Below are 24,788 nucleotides of genomic sequence, written 5' to 3'. Positions count from 1 at the left end.
GCCTTTCTGCAGCCATTATACCATTTCTAATTAGCAACGCCACACGCCCTCCTTTTTTTTACCACCCTTCCTAATCTTACTGAAACATCTGTAACCAGGAACCTCCAACAACCATTCCTGTCCCTCTTCTATCCACATTTCCGTGATGGCCACAACATCGTAGTCCCAAGTACCAATCCACGCCTTAAGTTCACTCACCTTATTTCTGATACTTCTTGCGTTGAAGTATACACACTTGAGCCAATCTCTGTGTCCACAAGTATTCCCTGTCAGTGCTATCTTCTCCACAGTCTCCCTACATTCCTGGACATCCTGAAAAACAACTAACCTACTTGCTGGACTACAAGTCCAGATCCCATCCCCCTGCCAAATTAGTTTAAAACCCCCGAATAATGCTAGCAAACCTACCTTCCAGGATATTGGTGCCCTTCTGGTTCAGGTGCAACCCGTCCTGCTTGTACAGGTCCCACCTTCCCCAGAATGCAGTCCAATTGTCCAAATACCTGAAGCCCTCCCTCCTACACCATCCTTGCAACCATGTGTTCAACTGCACTCTCTCCCTATTCCTTGCCTCACTGTCACATGGCACCGGCAAAAACCCAGAGATGATAACTGTGTCAGTCCTAGCTTTTAGCTTCCAGCCTAACTCCCTGAGCTCCTGACTGACCTCCCCACCCCTCTTCCTACCTATGTCATTGGTGCCAATGTGCACTACGACTTCTGGCTGCACACCCTCCCCCTTAAGGATTCCGAAGACACGGTCTGAGACATCTCGGACCCTGGCACCCGAGAGGCAACAAACCATCTGAGAGTCTCACCCATGTCCACAGAACCGCCTGTCTGTCCCTCTAACTATAGAGTCTCCTATAACTAGTGCCCTCCCCCTCACCCCCTTTCCCGTCTGAGCCTCAGAGCTGGACATCGTGCCAGAGACCCAGTCACTCAGGGTTACCCCTGCTAGGCCGTCCTCCCCAACAGTATCCAAAGCGGTATACTTATTGTTGAGGGGAATGACCACAGGGGATCCCTGCACTGCCTGTTTCCTCCCCTTCCACCTCTAACTGTTACCCAGCTACCTCTGTTCTCTGGCCTAACTACGTCCCTGCAGCTTCTATCTATCACCCTCTCAGCCTCTCGAATAATTCTCAGTTCGCCCAACTCCAGCTCCAGTTCCCTGACACGGACTATGAGGAGCTGGAGCTGGCTCCACTTCCAGCAGATGAAGTCATCAGGAGCATCGGTGGTCACTCCTACCTCAAACATCCTGCAGGAGGAACATTCCACTGCCTGCACTGCCATAACTCTACACTTAGTCTCCAAAACAAGAACACTAAGTAGCTTACTTTTTTTTAGGTTAGAGGAGGAGGGAGGGTGGGAGACGCTGCATGTGTAGTGTCTCGGGTTCCTTCTCCACTCAAATATCAATCACTTACTTTCCCGACCAGCTCCGCGCCCCGACCCCACTTCCGTCCAGCTCCCACCGCTCTCCGCTGTGAAAAAAAGTGCCAGAGTTGGGAATAGAGCTGTGTATTGTTGTATTGGCAGTTATCACTGAGCACGAGTGGAAAGACAAATGAAAGACAAGGTGCCTGGAGTCTCAAATGGGAAGCATATTAGGGGAAATGTGGAAAGGCAGAGAAGCTAAGTGTTAGCATCCACAAAGGAACTCCCAAGAATAAGAACAATCCAATGGGCGAGTGAGAATGAGGAACTAAGTAAATACATTAAAATTACTGAAAAAAAAGATTTGCCAATTTATTGGTACTAAAAAATAACAAATCAATGGAACCCACTGACTGATATATATCCCAGAGTTTTGGAAACGGCAGGAAAATGCTGTTGGAAAGAACAGGGAAGTGGTCTGAAATGCATGTGTTTCAATGCAAGAAATATAATTAGCAAGGTAGATGAACTCAGAGCATTGGTTAGTACTTGGTACTGTGACGTTTTTATGATTACGGAGACTTGGCTGAAAGAGGGACAGGACTGGCAACTGAGTGTCCCAAGATTCAGATATTTCAGTTGTGACAGAAAGGGATGTAAAAGGAGGTGGGGGAGTTACATTCCTGGTAAAGAGTATCCCACAGCTGTACTGAGGGAGGATACATAAGAGAACTCATGCAGTAAGGCACTATGGGTAGAACTCAGGAATAGGAAAGGTGAAATCACAATGCTAGGCATATGCTACAGGCCTCCCAACAGCCAGCAATAGGTAGGGGACAGAATATGTCGACAGATTTTGGAAAGCTGTAAAAACAGCGGAGTTGTTGTGGTCGATGATTTTAACTCCTATTGTATTGACTGGGACACACTTTGTGAGGTGGGTACTGCAGATGCTGGAGATTAGAGTCAAGATTAGAGTGGTGCTGGAAAAGTACAGCAGATCAGGTAGCATCTGAGGAGCAGGAAAATCGACGTTTCAGGCAAAAGCCCTTCCTCAGGAACGAGGCTGGGAGCCTCAGTTGAATAGGATAGTGAAGAAGGCATTTGATATGTTTTTCTTTATTGGCCAGAGCATTGAGTATAGGAGTTGGGAAGTCATGTTGTGGCTGTACAGGACATTGGTTAGACCACTTTTGGAATATTGTTTGCAGTTCTGGTCTCCTTTCTATAGGAAGAATGTTGTGAAACTTGAAAGGGTTCAGAAAATGTTTACATGGATGTTGCGAGGGTTGGAGGGTTTGAGCTATAAAGGGAGGCTGAATAGGCTGGGGCTGATATCCCTGGAGCATCGGAGGCTGAGGGGTGGCCTTATAGAGGTTTATAAAATCATGGGGGGTATGGACAGGACAAATTGACAAGGTCTTTTCCCTGGAGAAAGTGAGGTCTGCAGATGCTGGAGATCAGAGCTGAAAATGTGTTGCTGGAAAAGCGCAGCAGGTCAGGCAGCATCCAAGGAACAGGAAATTTGACGTTTCGGGCATAAGCCCTTCATCAGGAATGAGGAAAGTGTGTTCAGCAGGCTAAGATAAAAGGGAGGAGGGACTTGGGGGAGGGGCGATGGAGATGTGATAGGTGGAAGGAGGTCAAGGTGAGGGTGATAGGCCGGAGTGGGGTGGGGGTGGAGAGGTCAGGAAGATTGCAGGTTAGGAGGGCGGTGCTGAGTTCAACAGGTCTTTTCCCTGGGTTGGGCAAGTCCAGAACTAAAGGTTTAGGGTGAGAGGGGAAATGGTGGAGGCTGGTACAATTACAACATTCAAAACGCATCTGGATGGGTACATGAGTAGGAAGTGTTCAGAGAGATATGGGCCAAGTGCTGGCAAATGGAACTAGATTAATTTCAGATATCTGGTCGGCATGGACCAGTTGCACCAAAGGGTCTGTTTCCGTGCTGCATTTGCCTATGATTCTGTGACTCTCTGCTAAAACAGACAAAAGCTCCTTACTTTGTTTTTCTGTGATTCTCCTTTCCAGAATTATTCCTGTAATGGGCCTACAATTATTCCAGCTAATCCTTCCTTTTTCAATACCTCAAGAAGGTTATACTGACCATTTTTATGTTTCTTCTAATTTCAAGTTCACATTCTAATTTCAAATCCTTTATAAATATCTTTGTCCTCCTTGCCAAACTCTGAAAGCCTCTCAACCTTCAGACTTGCAACTTTACTTGACAACTTTATAAATTTCTTACTTTGATGAGATATGATCCTCTTGCTTTTAATGTTCATTGTTAGCCCTGCTTCTCTCACTTCTTCTGCTGAGTATTTTTGACTCAAAAGAAATACATACATTTTCTTAAGTCACTCATTGATTACAGCTTCCACATCTACAAGCACTTCTGAATTAAATCACACCTTAAATTTGTGCTGCTAGTTATATAAATTTCTACACATCTCTTATCAATTTTTGCTGTTTCATACCCTCACAGATCCATCCTGTTTTTATTTCTGATTGGATCCTTGCTATACCCTCTCTCACTAATATTCTGAGTCCGTCACTTATTAGCCCAACTCACCTCAGTTCCTTTCTTTTTGGCCTGTTCCGCATAAATGTCATATTCAGCTTCTCTTTTTGGTCATACCGCAGCCACATCTCCATAATGACAATTATATTACATCATTTTACTTCCTATTGCCCCACGAATTGACGTACCCTGTTGTGAACACCGTGCACTAATCATTTCCATCATTATTACTGAAGATATTATTCTATAGTTTCCCAGGGTCTCATTAAAATTTTTTATAACTTTTTAATTAACCAGATATATTTTATATTCATGTGAAATGTTAGTTCTGCCTTTTCTGTTCTCCACATAGATTAAACACTAAAATAAATCACAAAAGATATATATTTAAGAGTAGATTCCCTACAGTGTCGAAACAGGCCCTTCAGCCCAACAAGGCCACTCCGACCTTCCGAAGAGCAACCCTCCCAGACCCATTTTCCCCTAACACTATGGGCAATTTAGCATGGCCAATTCACCTAACCTGCACATCGTTGGACTGTGGGAGAAAACCCATGTAGACATGGGGAGAATATGCAAACTGAACTTGGGTTCCTAGCACTGTGAGGTAGCAGTGCTAACCACTGAGCCACAATGCCACCCTTAAGCTAACAGCTATAAATACTAACTAGTGTACTTTAATGTTGTGTACACTTGTCCAATTATCATCTCTACTTCCATGAGTCCTACTCCTGATGGTGTGAAAGAAAAACCTTTGAATTGGTGTCTCCTTTAACCCGTTTATAAATTAGTATGTCATTTAATATGTGTTAAATTTTCATGTCATATTGACCTTGATTTATCAGAAAGTGAATAGTTTTCAACATTCTCACCATGTTTACATCTCTTCTGTCACTTTCTTTTCCACAGTTCCCCCAAGCCAACTGCATATTGATTGCCACAAGACTGAACGTAATGCATCGACTTATCTGGTCCTCATTTCTGGAAGTGCTGAATTGTATCCCAGGAATATAAATATCCGTTGGTACAAGAATGGTGTTGATGTTGACATTGGGATAAACACAGTTCTAAAGCTAAATGTTTGAGTATTCCAGTACTTTGGAAGAAAGAGAACCTGTGAAAGATGGGACTTTCTACACCTGCACCATTGAAATGACCGCCACCTATCAATTTATTTCATCCAGCAACAAAGGTACAGATAACATTCCTAACAAATTGAAAAGAATATCTGATGAATACATATTTACAGCAGACCAGGTTAAATCTCAGAACTAACGCAAGCAAAGTTATCACTCGTACAAATTTTACATTGAATCTCAAGTTTCAATTTTACTTTAATTCACGTGAGCAGCACTGATGAAGCCAAGAATTACCTTCCAACCCAGTTTCCTGTGAAAATCTTTCAGCATGTACTGTTTGAAAGGTTTTAATTTAGAATATCAGCTGGAATTACAGCATTGTCAAGCATAAATAGTCCATTTTAAACATTACTATTGATGATCGAAAATGGATATGTGTCCAATGGTTGATGGACAATTCGGAGCATGACATCAAATCATTATCGAGTGATTTCTAATGCGCAATTCTTATCATCTAATATACTATCTTGACATTTTCCATGTTCCTTTAAAAGCAAAACAATAACATTTTCATTTTTAATTAGACAATAATGTGGATTAATTCAATTTTTAAAATTTATTTTGCACCAATTTTCTTTGGAAAACTGGGCTGCGGTGCATCGTTGTTATGATTCGGCAAGATTGGTACCAACTGAGGGCTGGAATTCTGCTCTTAGAGTTTTAGAGATGTACAGCACTGACACAGACACTTCGGTCCAACTCATCCATGCCGAGCAGATATCCTAAACTAATCTAATTCCATTTGCCAGCACTTAGCACATATCCCTCTAAATCTGTCTTATTCACATACTCATCCAGAACCCTTTTAAATACTGCAATTGTACAAGTCTCCACCACTTCATTTGACAGCTCATTCCATACATGCACCACACTCTGCATGAAAAAGCTGCCCCTTAGGTCCTTTTCAAATCTCTCCCCTCTCACCCTAAACCTATGCCCTCTAATTTTGGACTCCCCCATCCCAGGGAAAAGATTTGTCTATTTACCCTATCCATGCTCCTCACAATTTTATAATCCTTTATAAGGGCACCCCTCAGCCTCCAACGCAACATTGAAACAGCCGCAGCCTATTCAGCCTCTCCCTCTGGCTCAAACCGTCCAACCCTGGCAGCATTCTTGTAAATATCTTCTGAACCCTTTCAAGTTTCACAACATCATTCCGATAGCAGGGAGACCAGAACTGCACACAATATTCCAAAAGTGGCCAACCCGTGACCTCCCAACCCCTATACTCAATGCTCTGACCAAAAAAGGAAAACATACCAAATGCCTCTTCACTATCCTTTCTACCTGAGACTCCATTTTCAAGAAACTACAAACCTACACTTCAAAGTCTCTTTGTTCAGCAACACTACCCAGGACCTTACCATTACAAGGCCTGCCTGGATTTGCCCTTCCAAAATGTAACAGCTTACATTTATCTAAATTAAACTCCATCTGCCACTTATCGGCCCATTGGCCCATCTGATCAAGATCCCGCTGTACTCTGAGGTAACCTTCTTTGCAATTTTGCTGTCATCTTCAAACTTACTAACTTTTGCAGTTCCATTTTGAGAATAGTATTGCAATATGCCAGAAATAATTATCCCTTTCCATGATAGTGTTCAGTGCAGAATCAACCTAATTGACTCACAAAATATAGTATGCAATCTTGAAGAAAGTTTAAAACATAATTCATTGTCGAAATGATGTAAAGGTATATTGATCAATGCAAGTATGGCCTCTTTGAATACAGTTCAGTGTTAGTATCACTTCTTAAAGTTGCAATATGAATACTTTATTATTATCATACATAATGTTTAATAATTCTGCATATTAAAGCAGCAATTGAATTGGGTGGAATAAGATGAAGAAAATACTTGGCAGTCCTTCAAAACATGCAGCCCCAGAAAATTTAGGTAGGTTTTCAAAATAATGCAGTCGCCGATAGATAGGATAGTGAAGAAGGTGTTTGGAACACTTTCGTTTATTGGTCAGAGCATTGAGTGTAGGAGTTGGAGAGGTCATGTTGCGGCTGTGCAGGACATTGGTTAGGCCACTTTTGGAATATTGCATGCAATTCTGGTCTCCCTCCTATCAGAAGGGTGTTGTGAAACATGAAAGGGATCAGAAAAAGTTGACAAGGTGTTGCCAGGGTTAGAGGATTTAAGCTATAGGGAGTGGCCAAGTATACTGGGGTTGTTTCCCTGTCCATCAGAGGCTGAGGCATGACTTTATAGAGGTTAATAATAGAACATGGAAAAGTACAGCACAGAACAGGCCTTTCAGCTCATGGTGTTATGCCAAGACTTAATCCTAATGTAAAATATAGTAACTTAACCTATGCACCTCTCAACTCACTGCTGTCCATGTGCATGTCCAGCAGTCATTTAAATGTCCCCAATGACTTCGCTTCCACCACCTCAACTGGCAACGCATTCCATGCATTCAAAACTCTCTGCATAAGGAATGTCTCCTTTATACCTTCCTCCTAATATCTCCAAACTATGACTTCTTGTACCAGTCAATCCTGCCCTGGGGAAGAGTCTCTGGCTATTGACTTTATCTATTCCTCTCATTATTTTGTACATCTCGATCAGGTCTCCACTCTTCCTCTGTCTCTCCAGAGAGAAAAGTCCGAACTTATTCAACCTTTCTTCATATGGCAAGCCCTCCAGTCCAGGCAGCATCCTGATAAACCTTCTATGCACCCTCTCCAAAGCCTCTGTATCTTTCCGATAGTAAGGTGACCAAAGCTGGACACAATATTCCAAGTGTGGCCTCACCAGTGACTTGTAGAGCTGCAGCAAAACCTCACGGTTCGTGAACTCGATACCCCTGTTAATGAAAGACAAAACACCATATGCTTTCTTAACAACCCTATCCACTTGGGTGGCAACTTTGAGGGATCTATGTACTTGCACACCCAGATCCCTCTGTTCCTCCACTCTGCCAAGAATCCTGTCTTTCATCCTATATTCAGCATTTGAGTTCGACCTTCCAAAATGAATCACTTTGCATTTATCCAGGTTGAACTCCATCTGCCATTTCTCAGCCGAGCTCTGCATCCTGTCTATGTTGCACTGCAGCCTGCAGTAGCCCTCTATACTATCGATGACATCTCCAACCTTTGTGTCATCTGCAAATTTACCAACCCACCCCTCAACCCCCTCATCCAAGTCATTTATAAAAACTACAAAGAGCAGAGGCCCAAGTATAGAGCCGTGTGGGACCCCCACTCAATACTGTCCTGCAGGCAGAATATTTTCCATTTACAACCACTCTCTGCCTTCTGTCAGCCAGCCAATTCTGAACCCAGATAGCCAAATCTCCCTTTACCCCATACTTCATGACTTTATGAATGAGCCTACCATGGGCAACCCTATCAAATGCCTTGCTGAAATCCATTTACACCATATCCTTTGCTCTACCGTCGTCGGCCTGTCTAGACACCTCCTCAAAAAACTCAATAAGATTTGTGAGGCATGACCTACCCCTCATAAAGCCATGCTGACTGCCCTTAATCACACTATGCTTTGTCAAATAGTCATAAATCCTATCCCTCCGAATTCTTTCCACAACTTTGCTAACTACAGACGTAAGACTTACTGGTCTGTAATTGCCAGGGATTTCCCTATTACTCTTCTTGAAAAGTGGAACAACATTCCCATCCTTCCAATCCTCCGCTACGACTACTGTGGAGAGTGAGGCGGCAAATATCCTCGCCAGCAGCTTAACAACCTCCTTTCCCACTTCCCAGAGCAGCCTAGGATAAATCTGGTATAGCCCTGGGGACTTATCAATCTTAATGTTTTCCAAAATTTCTAGCACATCAACTTCAGCAATCTTGATCTGGTCAAGACTGTATCCCAGCTCCTCTAAGTTTTCATTTACAACAAGTTCCCTTTCCTTGATGAAAACCGAATCAAAACACTCATTTAGGGCTTCCCCTATCTGCTCAGACTCCACGCATGAGTTTCCTCCGTTTTCCCTGATTGGCCCTACCTTCTCCTTGAGCATTCTCTTATTCCTCACGTATGAGTAGAATGCCTTTGGGTTCTCCCTAATCCTTCTTGCCAAGCCTTTTTTGTGCCGCCTCCTGGCTCTCCACAGTCCATTTCTAAGCTCCTTTCTAGCAAGCCTGTAATCCTCTAAAGCTGCGCTAGATCCTTGTTTCCTCCACCTTACATAAGCTGCCTTCTTCCTTTTGACGAGAAGTTCCTCTGTTCTTGTCATCCAAGGTTCCTCAATCTTACTCCTTCTTACCTGTCTCAGGAATAAATGCGTGCATCACTCGCAACAACTGCTCCTTAAATAGTCTCCACATGTCTGCTGTGCTCTTTCTGTGGAACAATTGCTCCCAGTCTGTACTTCCCAACTCCTGTCTGATAGTGTCATAATTTCCTTTTCCCCAATTAAATATCTTCCCTCGGTAACTGCTCCTTTCACTCTCCAGGGCTATGCCAATGTGAGGCAGTTGTGATCACTTTCACCAAAGTGCTGTCCCACTTTGCTGAAAGATCTGACACCTGTCCTGGCTCGTTGTCACGCACCAAATCCAAAATGGCCTCTCCCCTCATCAGTCTGTCTACATACTGAGTAAGGAAACCCTCCTAAACACACCTGATAAAAACGGCTCCATCCAAACCATCTGCACTTATGGGCTTCCAGTTGATATTGGGAAAGTTGAAATTACCCATGACAACAACCCTGGTACTTTTGCATTTTTCCAGAATCTGCCTGCCTATGAGATCTTCAATCTCTCTACTGTTATTAGGTGGTCTGTAGAAAACCCCCAATGCGGGGGCTGTTCCCTTGTTGTTCCTAACTTCCATCCAGACTGACTCAATAGACAAACTTTCCTCAACAACCTTCATTTCTGATGCACTCTCTGATTAACAATGCTACATCCCCATCTTTTTCTCCACCCTTCCTGTTCTTTTTACATGTTCTAAACCCTGGAACATCAAACAACCATTCCTGCCCTGCGAAACCCACGTCTCCGTTATGGCCACAACATTGTAGCCAAAGAAATGATAAATGGACAATATCTTTTCCCTGGATTGGGGAGGGGGGGGGGAGGCGTAGTCCAGAACTAAAGGGCATAGGTTTAGGGTGAGAGAGGGAAGATATAAGAGAGACCTAAGAGGCAACTTTTTCATGCAGTGTGTGGTGCATGTATGGAATGAGCTGCCAGATGAAGTGGTGGAAGCTGGTACAATTGCAGCATTTAAAAGACATCTGGACAGGGAAAAAAACAGGAAGGATTTAGAGGGCTATGGGCCAAGTGCTGGCAAATGGGACGAGATTAGGTCAAGATATCTGGTCAACATGGACGAGTTGGACCAAAGGGTCTGTCTCCATGCTGTACTTCTCTATGACAGTATGACTTTGAGAAGTGGGAATGGACAATACTATTGTACAACATAATTTTTTTAATATTCATTTTACGGGAGATAACACACTTTGGTACATAAAGGTGTATGGATCAGCTGGAGGTGAAATCTTGACTTTATTGCTTCTGTTAGTCAGGAGGAGGAAAAATCATTTAACATAATGTAAATGTACAAAATAGTGCAGCTGATTTCAGTTCCAAATGCTCCTTCAGTTTCTTACATTAGGATAGGACAATTTGGAAGGCACACCAAGATACTTTGATTAAAGTAGTTGTACTATAAAATCAGAATATTAAATGGAAAAAGTGAACATATCAGTTTGTCTTGCTACCCAGTGTAGGGTAGCAGAGCATTAACAAATGATGTCTTTAACAAGATTTCTTCTTGAATACAAAGTGACACTTGGGATATTTAAAAAAAAGCTCATAACACTTCCGGCCACGGGCAAAATGTTTTCACCCAATCCATACAGTTATAAGGTTAATTGTTGCTTTATCTGATCTCTGCAAGTGAGAACTTACTGTGCCCAATGAGCTGTTGCACTTTTTTATGAGATGTTCACATGGTCTTTGATTTACTTACTTATGGGAGTGAGTGTTCCTGGCTCGGCTAGCATTTATTACCCATTACTAATTGCCCAGAGTGTAGTTCAGTGTCAACCATGATGCTGCTGGTCTGGAGTCACATATAGATTACACGAGGTGGAGATGGCAGATTTTCTTCCCTGAAGGACATTAGTGAACCAAATGGTTTATTCTGACAATCAACACTGGTTTTACTGGTCCTCATTAGATTCCCAATTCCAAATATTTATTGAATTCAAAATTCCACGAGCTGTCATGGCAGAATTTGATCCTGTCTCTCCAGAACAATACAAGGGTCTCTGCATTAATAGCCTAGTAATAAACTACAAGGTCATCATCTCTCTACTAAACTGAGTGATTTGTTGTTAAGAATCAACCAGATTACTGTAGTTCTATATGTAGGCAGAAAATATAAGAATGGTAGATTTCCTTCTCCTTACTCAGGATTTTCATGGCAACTGATCATGGTTACAGTTACTGAAAGTAGCTTTCAGTTGAATTTAAATTGCATCACCTGTGGTGGTGGAATTTTAACCTGTCCTCACAGGACTGTAGACCTTTGGACCATTAGTTCAATGGCATTGCCAGTTCCCTAATGCCTCACTTCATTGAGCAATGGAAAAAAAAACAATTTATTGATTGTATTATTGAACACTATGATATATGGTGCATTAAACATGTCTGAAACGGTTGTGGAATCATGGAGAATCACTTCAAAATATAACAAGTGGCAACTACTTAATTCCAGATATTATAGGAATAGAGAATTTCACAGATCAAGCATCACACCATGAAGATTTGATAGGTCACGTTGTCAACCTGCTGTGTTCTGTTAATTAAAATGTAACAATAGTTATGATGTTCAATATGACTTGCATTGATAGATACATTTATACCCAAGGCTGAAATACTCTACTTCAGTCCTTCAGGGGAAAAATTAACCATTTGGAAATTTATAATATAAATACTTACTTCAGACCTCAACGAGATATTCAAAAATCCATGTTTCTCAAACAGGAACTTACTACATTTTTCATATATCATTGCAACTTTTCGCATCAAATGGGATGCAAAAAAAGTATTTTGATACGGTCAGTAACAAAATTGTAGCAGCTAATATTCAAACCCTGCACATACATGTACTGGGGAAGAAATATTTTAATTTTTCAGGTATTGTTCAGTGATTGCGCTCATGAATTTTTTTTCCCAGAACTCCAAAGTTAAAGGTCTTCAGTCAGGCATTTGTCTCAGCAGTGAATAAGAGCTGGATAAGACTGTCATTAAAGTTGGTGCCATATTTGTGCCTATGATGATGTCCCAGCTTTATTTTCGGAGCTCATCTGCTGCTAAAGCTCTCACCCACATTTCGGTTCCTTCAATGCCCTTTTGCCACAACTATTTTCAGACATCCTTAGTGCAGCCTCTGTGAGGTCACCTAAAGCTCCGCCATAATTAGCCTTATCTTTCTGAAATTTCATTGAGCCCTCACTACTCTGAAAACTGCACCTTCCCCTCATCTCACATTCACTCTGAATTAAGCAATAATTTGGTTTTAAACTTTTCACTGTCATTTTTACTTAACTCTATGCCTTTGTCACTGTCAGCTTTGGTTTCATTTCCAGCTTTTGAAACACTCTGTTAAACAGTTCAGATTTTAATCGCCCCATCATTGATGGATATTTGTCAGACACAAGGAGATTTATGCTCTAGAACTCCTTGTTCAAAACTCTCTGTTTTTCCAATTCTTTTTGAATTCTATGATGGTCCTGGAACCAATGTTTTGTACCTTGTTTTCTCACATTGGTCTCTGTATTGCCTTATGCTCAGTTTCATATCTTGATTCTGTGAATTGCCTTCACTGATTTTATTGTTAAGTGTGTGAAATAAATGCATGCTTTGTTACCTCATGCCAACCTCATGCATGACAGCCATACTTTTGAGTCCAACCATGGATCATATTCATAATGAATATTTTGATATATAGTGTCCAAATAATATATGATTAAATATGCATTCAGGGAGAAAATAAGTCTTAAAGTTTACATTTAACTTTCCATATCTCGGTGTGATATTATAGAGTTTGTTCAGTTTGATGTACATGCTGTTAAAAGCAGTGTAAAAAACAAGTAAACTAAATAACAGACACTATTTTGTGATTAATGCAGAGGGCAGAAAATGAAATGGTATGTTATGCATCATCAATCTTAACACCATCAAAGAAAATGGTCAGAATCCAATAATCAAGAGGAGTTGACTGAGGTATGCTGAGGAAAAAACATAAGTTGAAAATGCAAATAATGGTAACAGGAAAAGTAGATTATTTGTGTGGTGTCATTTAACTCATTCCATATGTTAGCTTTCTGAATCTTGTTTATTTATTTTACTGATAAGCAATATGAACATGTCCAAGTGCTTGTTATATTTCCCAACACTTGTGTTATAGATAAAACATACCAAGGTATATTGCAATCTGACATATGCAGCACGAGAATTGTTTGGATCCAAGAAAACAGTTAAAGGATAAGATATCCAAACATGCTCAGCTACCAGGGAAACCCCAAAGACTAAGAGCAGAGACTAACTACAATGAAAAGGAAGACACCTGATGTGGCCAACTATACAGAAGTGCAGACTTCTCATGTTGCCAAACACAGTAGCATGGATTTTTACTCTGATTATGCAGCCGATCCTTTAAAAGACATACTGTTTTAATAGAAATGTGTCAACTGCTATTCATTTGCATTGTAAGTTGTAATTTAACTGCAATGTTCATAAAGTTGACCTGTTGAAAATGTCAATATGAACCCAATTCCTTCATATTGGAACAAATCACTCAATTCTTTAATATTACCCATTTTTCATCAAAACAATGTGGTTTTACTTTGCTGAAATATATACATTGATGTATCACAATGTATCACGTGTTATGTGTATCATGTGTTTCAATGTATCACAGTCAGCAGAATCTTTGTTATGATCTTGCTTGATAGACCATAATCTTTCAATAAATAGTACACGTGGTGGCACCAAGGGCTTTTGCCCGAAACATCGATTTCACTGCTCCTTGGATGCTGCCTGAACTGCTGTGCTCTGCCAGCACCACTAATCCTGAATAAGAAAATAGGCGTCAACATTCCAGGGTTGATTTTACAAAAACAAACTTGCACAAGCAAACATCATGACAAAATTTGTATACTGCATATTTAACTAATGAGTTTAAAATATAAAACACTTTAAGTCAAAGTAGCTTAGACGTTAACATTTAAGATCATAAGGTAATAAACAAAGACAAAATATGGTAAAATATCACACAGACTGCATATTCAAATGCCACTGCATTGAACACTGACTTCACTCAGATGTTAATAACTTCATGTATCATCCAATCTGACCTAACACCAATCTATTTTGCAAAGGCTTCTGTGAGAAACAAAGCACACTCACTTCAATAATTTCAGTCCGAGACAAGATCTGAATCAGTAGTGTCATTTTTTTCACACTTGCAAGTGGGTGCGATGTCCACTGTCCACAAGGCAGGGACAAACACACCCTGAATTCAACGAATACACGATATTTATGTAATTTGGTTCCTTTTTTTTTAATCCCATTGCTCCACCCTGTTTATATCTTCCACTTCTCTAAGACCGGTACCCATTACTCCTGTTTATCTCTTGCCTTATCCGGCCTTGTCTGTGACAAAATGCTTATTTCTGACCTCTCAAGGCTGTTTGACCACATCCCACTGTGACTCATTGTTAGGTATATTGGGTTACACTTTTTATCGGGACAATCGCGAGGTGGTCGGAAGGGGGTCCGGTGTACTGTGACGAGACCGTTATACCAAGTACCATCCCCAAAGGACATAAGATGTATCTCATAGCTGTGGTACTGTCTCTGATTATCTACATCCCCACAATTTAGTAAGGTGCATGCATCAGTGTCTATTACTTGTAGATTATCAGACTCAGGAACCGTTAATAATATATATGAAAATGATATTTGACAAAATCCCAATACTAAGAGGACTAGAATCATAACTCTAAGCTTTCTCAGTATTCTAAAAATCATGCTGAAGCACAAAAAGACTTAATATACAATCCTACAGAAATAATCCCGCGCTCGCGTCACCACTGTATAATCAGTTACTCAAAGTCTCTTTAGTCTGAGTTTCACCGGGTCTTGCGTTGATTCGGCTGTCCAGACGTCTTCCTCAACTGGAGAGTCCACTGGCTCTTTGATCCGAGTGTAGTGAGTCCAGCCTTTTTCTGCCATTCTTATCACTGTTTCAGGGGTCAAAAGAACCTGGTACGGCCCTTCCCAGTCCAGTTGCAATTTAGTCTCTGTCCATGATTTTACTAAGACCCAATCTTCCAGCTGGATGGGATGAACAGCGGGGCAGAGTCTTTGCCAATAAACTCTGTTTCCTGAGGAAAGACAAAGAGGAGGACAAGCCCAGAATATACTTCTTTAAGAACAAATCTTTAGTTTTTGGGATTGGCAGTGGCCAGAGATAGAAGCTTCCCAAGGACCTGGGACAGCAGGTATTAGGGAATAAACCACCGCTTCCTGTGGATTCAGGGCTGCTTCTTTCGTTATCTCATCAGCCAGTAATGTAGCTTTTCATTCTTTAATTAACAATGAATTAATACAGTCATGTTTTAAATTGACCATGAATCAATATGACAGGTCACTGAGAATGCATGAAGGGATCCTGCCAATTAATATTGATTCAGGCTAACACAATCGATTTATTGTAAATATTAATTATTAATTATATATTATATAAATATAAAAATCATTATCTGTAATTTAGGATGGAAACGCAACAAATGACCAAAACATTTTTAAAACTGTAATTGCGCAGTTCTATTTGTTTACCAGTCACTTGTGCTTTCTCATTCTGTTTCTGTAATTGTTTTGCTCCAGCACATTCATTTTTAAGAAGCTCAACAGATTTCATAGCACCATTTGCAGTTACTTCAGTCCCAATTTGGTGGCAGTATTTTGTCATGAGCGCAAAACTGATTCTCATCACAAAACTGTCACCGTAATCCAATTAACTCTTTCATTCCCACTGCCTTGGGCTTAAATTTTAAGGATGACTTTGCTGCCCCCAGCTCGATTAGGAAAACTGCGTCCTCTTTATAAAGTCCCACCTTTAAATTTATCAAGGATTCTGGTGGGTCCCCGGGGGCAGGAACTCCTGACACCCCTATTTTCATCAGGATTCATAAACGGTACTGTCTTTACTTCCTTTTTCAAATCTGGACACTCTGTAAAGTGATCCATCCTTTCACAGTAATAACATCCCGCCTGTGGGGATTTCCACTTCGATCCTTGTTCCTGTCCACCAGACCCCTTAACATCTCCTCCCTGACCATTCCGGTTTCTTTCTCCTTTTAGTTTGTCCTTTTCTTTATTATCTCATCAATCGTGGGCTTTCATTATTTTTGTCTTTTGTTTCCATTTCTCATGTTATGTTGCCAGATCAATTGCTGACCCGATTTAACCAACTAACAGCCTTAGGGCCACCCAATGGCTGTTCTTCATCACCCAATGTTTTATTTAGACCTTGAGAATTTTTTTTAAGAAATATTGCAATATTTCTTGCTCCCCATAATTTCAAATACCAATTCATCAATTCATGCTTGACTAACTTATTTAAGCCTGTTCCTAACTTGTAAATATATTTATATATTTACATTCATTTATTCAGTATTTAATATTTAAAATGTAAAATGCGTACAGTTCCCAACTTTGAAATCCACTATAATTATCCAGTTTTAGTCTCTTAATTTAAATCCAAAATTAATTTTCTTAAGTAGCCCTGACCAATCATTGCTCAATTACAATACTATAGGTCGTGAAATAATCAGAGCTGCCTTAAAAGAATTTGTCTATTCAAGTTAAAAAAAACTTCTAATGCATGAACAATGGCCGAATCCAAGGTCACAGATATTAACCATAGGATTTTGATTTTACTACAATCTAATGTTGAACGGAAACTTCAACTGTCTTCCATTAATCATTTTTATGTAAGGATAAAAGAGATTAGTTAGAAACTGATAGTAAGGCAGTCATGACCTGTAAAAAGAACAGGAGTTATTTTTTTTTCATAATCACTATAGAGTTCTTAACCTTTAAAGAAATCATGTTAAGTTTCCATAATAAAAATCAGATTCAAAACAGTCCTGGAACTCAAGCTCCAGGGAATAAAATGCAAACATTCAATCACCAACAAACAAATGTGCATTCAAACCAAATCGCAAAGGGTTAAACTTTCTACCAGCTATACAGCTCTTTTCGTTCTTTCTCTCTCACACACACCATATCTCACACACTTTCTGAGATTCTCGCAACAACACCTCTAGGTGCTCCTTGCTTCAGCCCTCTATCTTTTGAATATTTTTCTGGATGTCTGGGCATGATTTAGTTACAAAGTGTACCCTCAGTAGCCCTTCAGCCACTAGCCCTTCCGAAGCATAATCTGATTCCTCCTGACTGTAAGGCTGTTTTTCATTGACATATAAATTCAAATATTTACAAACCCAGTCTTTGTCCGACCCGGACTTTGGCCAGAAGATGGCGTGATGAAGAATGGATTCCTTAGTCCATACAAAGCAACAATATTTAATCATTTTCTTTTTATCTTTTACCCTTGTACAAGTATTATTTTTCCAATTCCACAACATCCTGCCCAACTGACTTTCTGGAGGTATGTTGTAAGGGACCCCGCCTCCATTTCCATTGACATTTTCTTCTTTTGTTTTCCTGGAGATTTTTTCCTTATCCACAGCACAACCCATATTGAGTTCGTACTTAGTCCCTTATTAACTACTAAAACTCAATCCTGGCCACCAAGGTAGTACTTAAAAGTCAATTTTCTTACCCTGGTCTGTGCACAGAGTTGCCTGGCCCCTTTTTGCCGTATTTTCTATCAACCTCCTGTCACTGTCTGATTCAGATGTCTCTCTTGTGGGATTCATACCAGTCGCCCAAGGTAGCGGACCAAACCGGGACATGAGACCGCTCCTCAATTGGGAACGGGACGCATCTTCCCAGTGTCCAGGGTCAGCCACTCTCCCCGGCGATGGAAGAACATCCCAGACAGCCCCCAACTGTGAGAAACAAAGCTCACTCACTTCAATAATTTCACTCCAAGACAAGATCTGAATCAGTAGTGTCATTTATTTCACACTTGCAAGTGGGTGCAAGTCACTGTCCACACTGTTTCACACTGTCCACAAGGCAGGGATAAAACACACTCTGAATTCAAGGAATAAACGATATTGATCGCTTCCAAATTTCAAGGATTGGGATATCCTCAATGTTTCTTTGACTCGGACTGCCTTACCATTATTTGTATTGTCGCTGTTCACACTCTCCGCTCCTAAGTCGAGAGTGTGGTGCTGGAAAAGCACAGCAGGTCAGGCAGCATCCGAAGAGTAGAAGAATCAACGTTTCGGGCAGAGCCCTTCATCAGGAATCCTGAGATCGAGTCCTCCAGAGTTCCTGAAATTGCTTGCATGCATCTAAGTATTGGAACAATCGCAGTTTTTGTTAAATAGATATCTTCAATGAGCCTTCCCTCAATTTGTCTAAATTCCCTTATGTTCAACTGCAGCTGTAATAAACAATAGCTGCTGCCGGGCTTGGTTTCAAAACTTTCCACAGAATAGAGCCAATGTTTCTTCCTGACCCCTAAATGTCCGGCGTCTGCTAACAGCAGCACATGTGCTACCTGGTGCCAATTTTCTGCATCATCACAATCCAGCTCCAAACACCACTTACACAATAAAGACAAACTGAAACCAGAGACTCATAATCGCGCCATCTCCCTGATGAATAATGCACCCTGAACTATCCTTAACCAGTCTTTTTGCTTAAGAATGCCTATTTTTTTTTCTGCCTTTTAGTGTTCACGAAAGACTTCGAATACTTTTGCACTAACCCCTCCCCAAAACAACAATATCGCTGGACTGACATTACAGTCCTGAAGAAGGGTAACACCTGAAACGTCCACGTCTGCACCACCTGATGCTGCCTGGCGTGTTGCGTTCTTCCAGACTCCTGTCTGTCTGATTCCAGCATAATTACAGCAAATAATCCAGACACCATGTCTCCCACTCAGTACACACACGCACGTTATTTCTGATTCTCACTTTTTAAGTTGTTAGTCACTTAAAGCTATATGTTTCCAATATCTTCAGTGTTCTTGACTTTCCTGTACTTCAATTGCACATTTTGCATTCTCTGTAGCTAGACTTTAATTGTGGCAACAAAAAAAATCATAAAATATGCAAATAAATACTTGCAACTTATGAAAATAGTATGCATTGCGTTCATCACGTTGATTGTGTGGAAATCAATTGTTCTCATGGAGCAGCAGAATCAAACTTACTTCTCTGTTTTCAGTAGTGCAGTGATATAATTAAGTTCAAATTGCAATTGTTGTGGAGACAATGTTGAGCATCACCAGGAGACGCAGAGAGTTCATCAAGAAGTAGGTCTTTTATTTGCAAACAAATAAAATGACACTCAGAAAGCAGATTATTGAATGTCCATGAACCTCAGGGTCTGTGTTTTTTAAATATCTTTTTATCATGTTTTTGTTAGCTTATAAGTATGTCCATCTATGTTAATCAAAAGTACCTCACTCTTGCTACACAATACACCAGTGATGTTAGTTTCCATTATTTCTTTAGTTGTGCCACAGTAGTTTTTCCTACATTCTCTTTAATGATGTCATGATTAGACATTTTATTGTCAACTCTGCACAATGGTCTTTCACCCCAGACCCTACTTAATATTTTCCTAATGTCATGATTATTTGACTGTCAAGGGTCTCAAGCAGGCTGACTCTTCGAACTATTAATGAGTTATTTAATGTCATGTCCCAAATACTTATTATTACAATCTATTCCAAACCTGCCATCATGATATTTAGCAGGCCAGGCTGAATCCTGCCACAGTGACCTTTTGACAAGTGTAGCATTCCACAGACCCTTTGCAACAGATCTTCATGCTTTAACCCTTCCTATCGTGAGAAACAAAGCTCACTCACTTCAATAATTTCAGTCCGAGACAAGATCTGAATCAGTAGTGTCATTTATTTCACACTTGCAAGTGGGTGTGATGTCCACTGTCCACACGGCAGGGACAAAACACACCGAATCAACGAATACTCGATATTTATATAATTTGGTTCATTTTTTTTATTTCATTGCTCCTCCCCTGTTTACATCCTCCACTTCCCGAAGACCGGTACCCATTACTCCTGTTTATCTCTTGCCTTATCTGGCCTTGTCTATGACAAAATCCTTATTTCTGGCCTCACAAGGCCGTTTGTCCTTATCCTGCTGTGGGTCATTGTTGGGCACATGCTTTACCATTATCTACTCCCTCCATCTGTTCCTTTCCTCACAGCATCTTATCATTAAGACCCTTTTAATTGGGGTTTGTTCCTGTGTTTCTGTAAAAGTGGGAAATAGATGTTTATACCTACTGTTTGTGCAGGTGTATCTAGCTTAACTGCCTCTCTTCACAGCATCTTATCTAGTCGCCTGTAATATCTACCATTGTTTTGCAGTCCCATTTCTTTCTTGCATACATTTTAGCTAATACAAAAAATATTATGCATTTCCTCCACATCGTTTCCATTCTTGTTGAGTCAGCTCTTGGCTGAAACAATTACACACTGGTGTGAGTTCATTTACTTTGTATCAGTAATTATAATTGCAGAAGTAACATTACCTATATCCCACACCATGCTTTCATGCTCTTCATTTTCCATACAATCAGATGAATTGATTATATGTTTTCAAATTCCAGACTTCAGAATAGTGGATAGCAACAGCAGGCAACATTTTGAAAATGACATTTTGATAATGCAGAGCAAACACAGTTTTATAAGGGGAAAATTATGATTTATAGATTTTCTGAATGTACTTTGAATTGTATTGTAGTCAAATTTGTTGACGATACAACCATTAGTGAAAAGCAAAATGTGAGTACCGCATGAAAAAATGTGCGAAGTGTCTGGTTGGGGTTCAGTGACTGCAGAAATTCTGCAGATGGAGTACTAAGAAGGAAAATGAGAGGTTGTCCACTTCAGTGAGAAAGCCAGAAAATCAAAAAATTATTTGACCACAGAGTGTAGAATGTGACAAAAGGATATAGTTATTCTCTGACATGAATCATGAAACATTACTGGCCAGGTATACAAGAAGATGCAAGAAGAAATAGAAAGAGAATGGAATATTAACCTGCAGTGCAAAAGTATGGAGTGTCAAAATGTAGGATTCTTTCTAAAACTGTATCGTGCATTGATGAGATTGTGTTTAGTTGGTAAAGTTTACTTCGTCATAAAGTTTTAATATTCGTACATGAAGATGGATATTACTTGTTCTTGAGTACTTCAAAGACTGTTCACTTGTTTGAATTTCAGAAAGATGTTCTCATACGAGCCAAAATTCTGCATATTGGACCAAACAAAATACACTGGAGAAACTCTACATCTGTGGGAGAAAATTGAATAAACGTTTCAGTCTGGTATGGCTCTTTTTCCAAACTCAAGTTTCATACCAGACTCAAATCATTCTTTTAAAGAAAGGTCACTGGACTCTGTGGGAGATTAGAAATGTAGTTTCTGCAGGTGGTGATGGTTAGAGATGTTGTTTTTGCAGATGGGTGAGGGGAGTTGTGGGGGGAAGGGAAGGGGAACATTACACAAACGGCCGCGGGATTCTTGCAGCATACTTAAGGCTAAGATTTTAACGAATATCGAGGTTTTTGTTTAGGAAATAGTTTTAAACTGAGAAATAACTTTAATGTGTTGTAGATGACCACAAAAGAAGCAGTTGAGGCATTTCACAATAAGCTTACAGTATGATAAGGGGAACTGGATAAAATAACAGACAGTCTGTAACAGACAAGGACAAGGACAGCTGGGTAGTCAGATAAGGAAAATTAGAGAAAAACAAGTTAGGTAACTGGCTTATGATAGGATGAGATTAGATCAATGAGAAAAGGGAGGGGTGATTCAGCAACTTGCAAACTGAACAAAGAAAGTTTACATGCTTTGTTACGCGCGCATTTTTGCTTGATTGCAGAGGCATTCAGTACTTACAAGGCTGTAATAAATTGTTCTTGTTTCCAAGGCTTTGTCTCAGGCTGATTCGTGAGTGAATCTTGTTTCTCACAACTCTGAACATTAACTTTGTTCTCTCTCCACAGACGCTGCCAGATCTGCAAAATTTGCCAGCAATTCCTTTGTTATTTCAGATTTCTAACATCATGCAGTTCTTTGTTTAATATTAGAATGTAGAAAAATTATTTCAAAGTAAGGCTTCATCTTCACAAGCAATTGTTATATTTTGGAATGTTGTCCCTTAGAATGTTAAAGTAGTCATGCAATTAAATAGTTTATTTGTGGCTGAGGTAGATCTTGAAGAGATCTGAACTCAGATTTCTCCAGTTTCCTCATTTCCCCTCCCCCCACCTTGTCTCAGTCCCAACCCTCAAACTCAGCACCACCTTCCTAACCTGCAATCTTCTTCCTGACCTCTCTGCCCCCACCCCCACTCTGGCCTATTGCCGTCACTTTAACCTCCTTCCATCTATCGCATTTCCAATGCCTTCCCCCAAGTCCCTCCTCCCTACCTTTTATCTTAGCCTGCTTGGCACACTCTCCTCATTCCTGAAGAAGAGCTCATGCCTAAAACATCGATTCTCCTGCTCCTTGGATACTGCCTGACACATTTTCAGTGTAGATCTTGAACAGTGAAGGGAATAAGAAGTTGGAGAGGGATGTCAATGCATAGTAGAATTATACTAAAGTGGAGTCAAGCCAAAATGAAAGTATCCAAAAACTTACTGAGTTGTGGTCTTGGTTCAAGGAGCCAAACTGATCAGTTGTTTTTCAACTTGCTGTATTCTAATGTTCAAAACAACTGATCAAATTGAGAAGTGTATTCAAGATCACTTAGAAGGTAGATACATAACACATTCCCAAGTGGTGGAGGGGGGTGGGGGAAGAGCATAAATATACACTCAATAAATAAAATGTCAAGCAATATGTAAGTGACCAAAGTACAGTTTTCGCAATTATTTCAACAGAAGGCAATCCATATCACATTTTATGTTGCAGTTGGATCTGCAGAGGAAGAATTTACTTAATGGATACTGCCTTTACAACATTTCATGACTTTATTTCAAATTGCCAGCATTCCCATGAGTTGCATTTTTTTTGCACTATGCTTTTTGACAGTACTTCTTTAGTCAGCTTCTTCATAATGTTTTTTGTTGTCATTCCACATCAGGATCATGCTGAAATACCCGAACATATCCCTAATTAGTTGCTGGGACCACATGCATTTAATGGGTATACCGGATATACCAGTTAGACCAACGTGATAGTTCTTCTAAATACATATAAATTATCCTGGTCATAATGTTTCAAATATTTCAAAGCACACGAAAAGCAACATAGGTTCGTTACACATGCAAACGTGCAGCATCACATGATCTTTTCATATTGAGAGTAGGTCAACTAGATTAGTAGGTCAACTGAGAATGGTGAGGTGAGAAATTCGTAGATCTTCTGAATATTGGTGAAAAATGGATATTTCTTTGTTCAAAATGACTGCCCACACTGTGCTTAAGTGTATGGTCATCCTAGGGGCAATATACATAGGTTTGTTTCACAATTTCTAATTTGAAACCTTTGTGTTTATTCCTGCTTGACTACATTACATCAGCAATAGCAAGTCAGGTCTGGCATTTTAATTGATGGATTTCATTGTTCCATCTTTAAAAGTTTTGGTTTTGCAGGGTTCCCAGTGTTATAGAGGCCCTGATGCATGACTGCGAATTTGGGTTCAAATATAAGCCTCGCTTGTGTGTTCAATCTTCTATAAGATGATTCAGATATTGATATTTTCTGGTGGAGATTGGGTAACAGTGTATTTGTGCATCTTACCTCCAACTCCAGGAGGCAATATTTTAAGAGAAAAGGTCAAGGCACCTTCAAGCTCTTTTGACATTGGTCTTCTAGATGCTGGTGTTTATTATTGTGGAGTCCAACAACAAAGAGATATTATGATTAACAGAACCGGAACAACACTTGCTGACCATGATGAGTATCATTGTAGTTGATGGAATTAATGAGAATCTTTCCAAGTTCAATGAATTACTAAAAATATTTGATGTCAGGTTAAAGTGATTGGTGTCTGATTTAAGTATGTTCATGAATGTTTTGAAACCTGTCCCTTTGAATATTCATTACAAGATATAAAAAAAGTTTTCTGCGCACAATTGATGATGATCAATCAGTAATCAGTGTACCAATTTAAAACCATATGCATCACTGTAACTCTGACCAGGTTGTAAAGATTACTAGATCATTGGAAAATTGCGTAAAATTATCAATTTGAATCATGTGAACCCAATATCACCAGTAGTCTATATACACATATAATTTTATATAAATAAGCTCTCTATTATGTTCTACTTTTTATATTGTTGGTGACAATTCTTAAGTTTAACACTTTGATATTTCACATTTACTGTAGAGCCACAAGAAAATTCTTCAAATCTTAAAAATATTGATGTTAAAGACGTCTGGTCATAAAATGCATGATATAAAATAAAACTGCCTATTTTATCTATCATTGACTAGTTAAGTAACATTCAGAAAATATGTTACAGCATAATCCTAAAAGAGAATTGGCTGGTCAGAAACAATATTGTTTGCAATAGAAAGTGAGTTGGAGAAGAATAATTGTTT

The 24,788-nt window shown here is 39.9% G+C and overlaps 1 long non-coding RNA gene across 1 annotated transcript in view; it reads left to right on the top strand.

The window, feature by feature from the left end:
* LOC132823819 (uncharacterized) overlaps window positions 1-24,572 on the top strand; it is a 39,413-nt gene extending 14,841 nt beyond the window's left edge. The window contains exons 3-6 of the long non-coding RNA XR_009645593.1: window positions 4,814-5,096; window positions 13,168-13,261; window positions 21,450-21,553; window positions 22,238-24,572. This is a non-coding gene — a long non-coding RNA (uncharacterized LOC132823819). The remainder of the gene's footprint in view (window positions 1-4,813; window positions 5,097-13,167; window positions 13,262-21,449; window positions 21,554-22,237) is intronic.
* The last annotated feature ends 216 nt before the right edge of the window (window positions 24,573-24,788 follow it).

Source organism: Hemiscyllium ocellatum, chromosome 17 (assembly GCF_020745735.1).
Source record: "Hemiscyllium ocellatum isolate sHemOce1 chromosome 17, sHemOce1.pat.X.cur, whole genome shotgun sequence".
Classification (NCBI taxonomy): Eukaryota; Metazoa; Chordata; class Chondrichthyes; order Orectolobiformes; family Hemiscylliidae; genus Hemiscyllium; species Hemiscyllium ocellatum.
The sequence above is the reverse complement of the archived record's forward strand: the minus strand, read 5'-3'. Positions and strand labels throughout refer to the sequence as shown.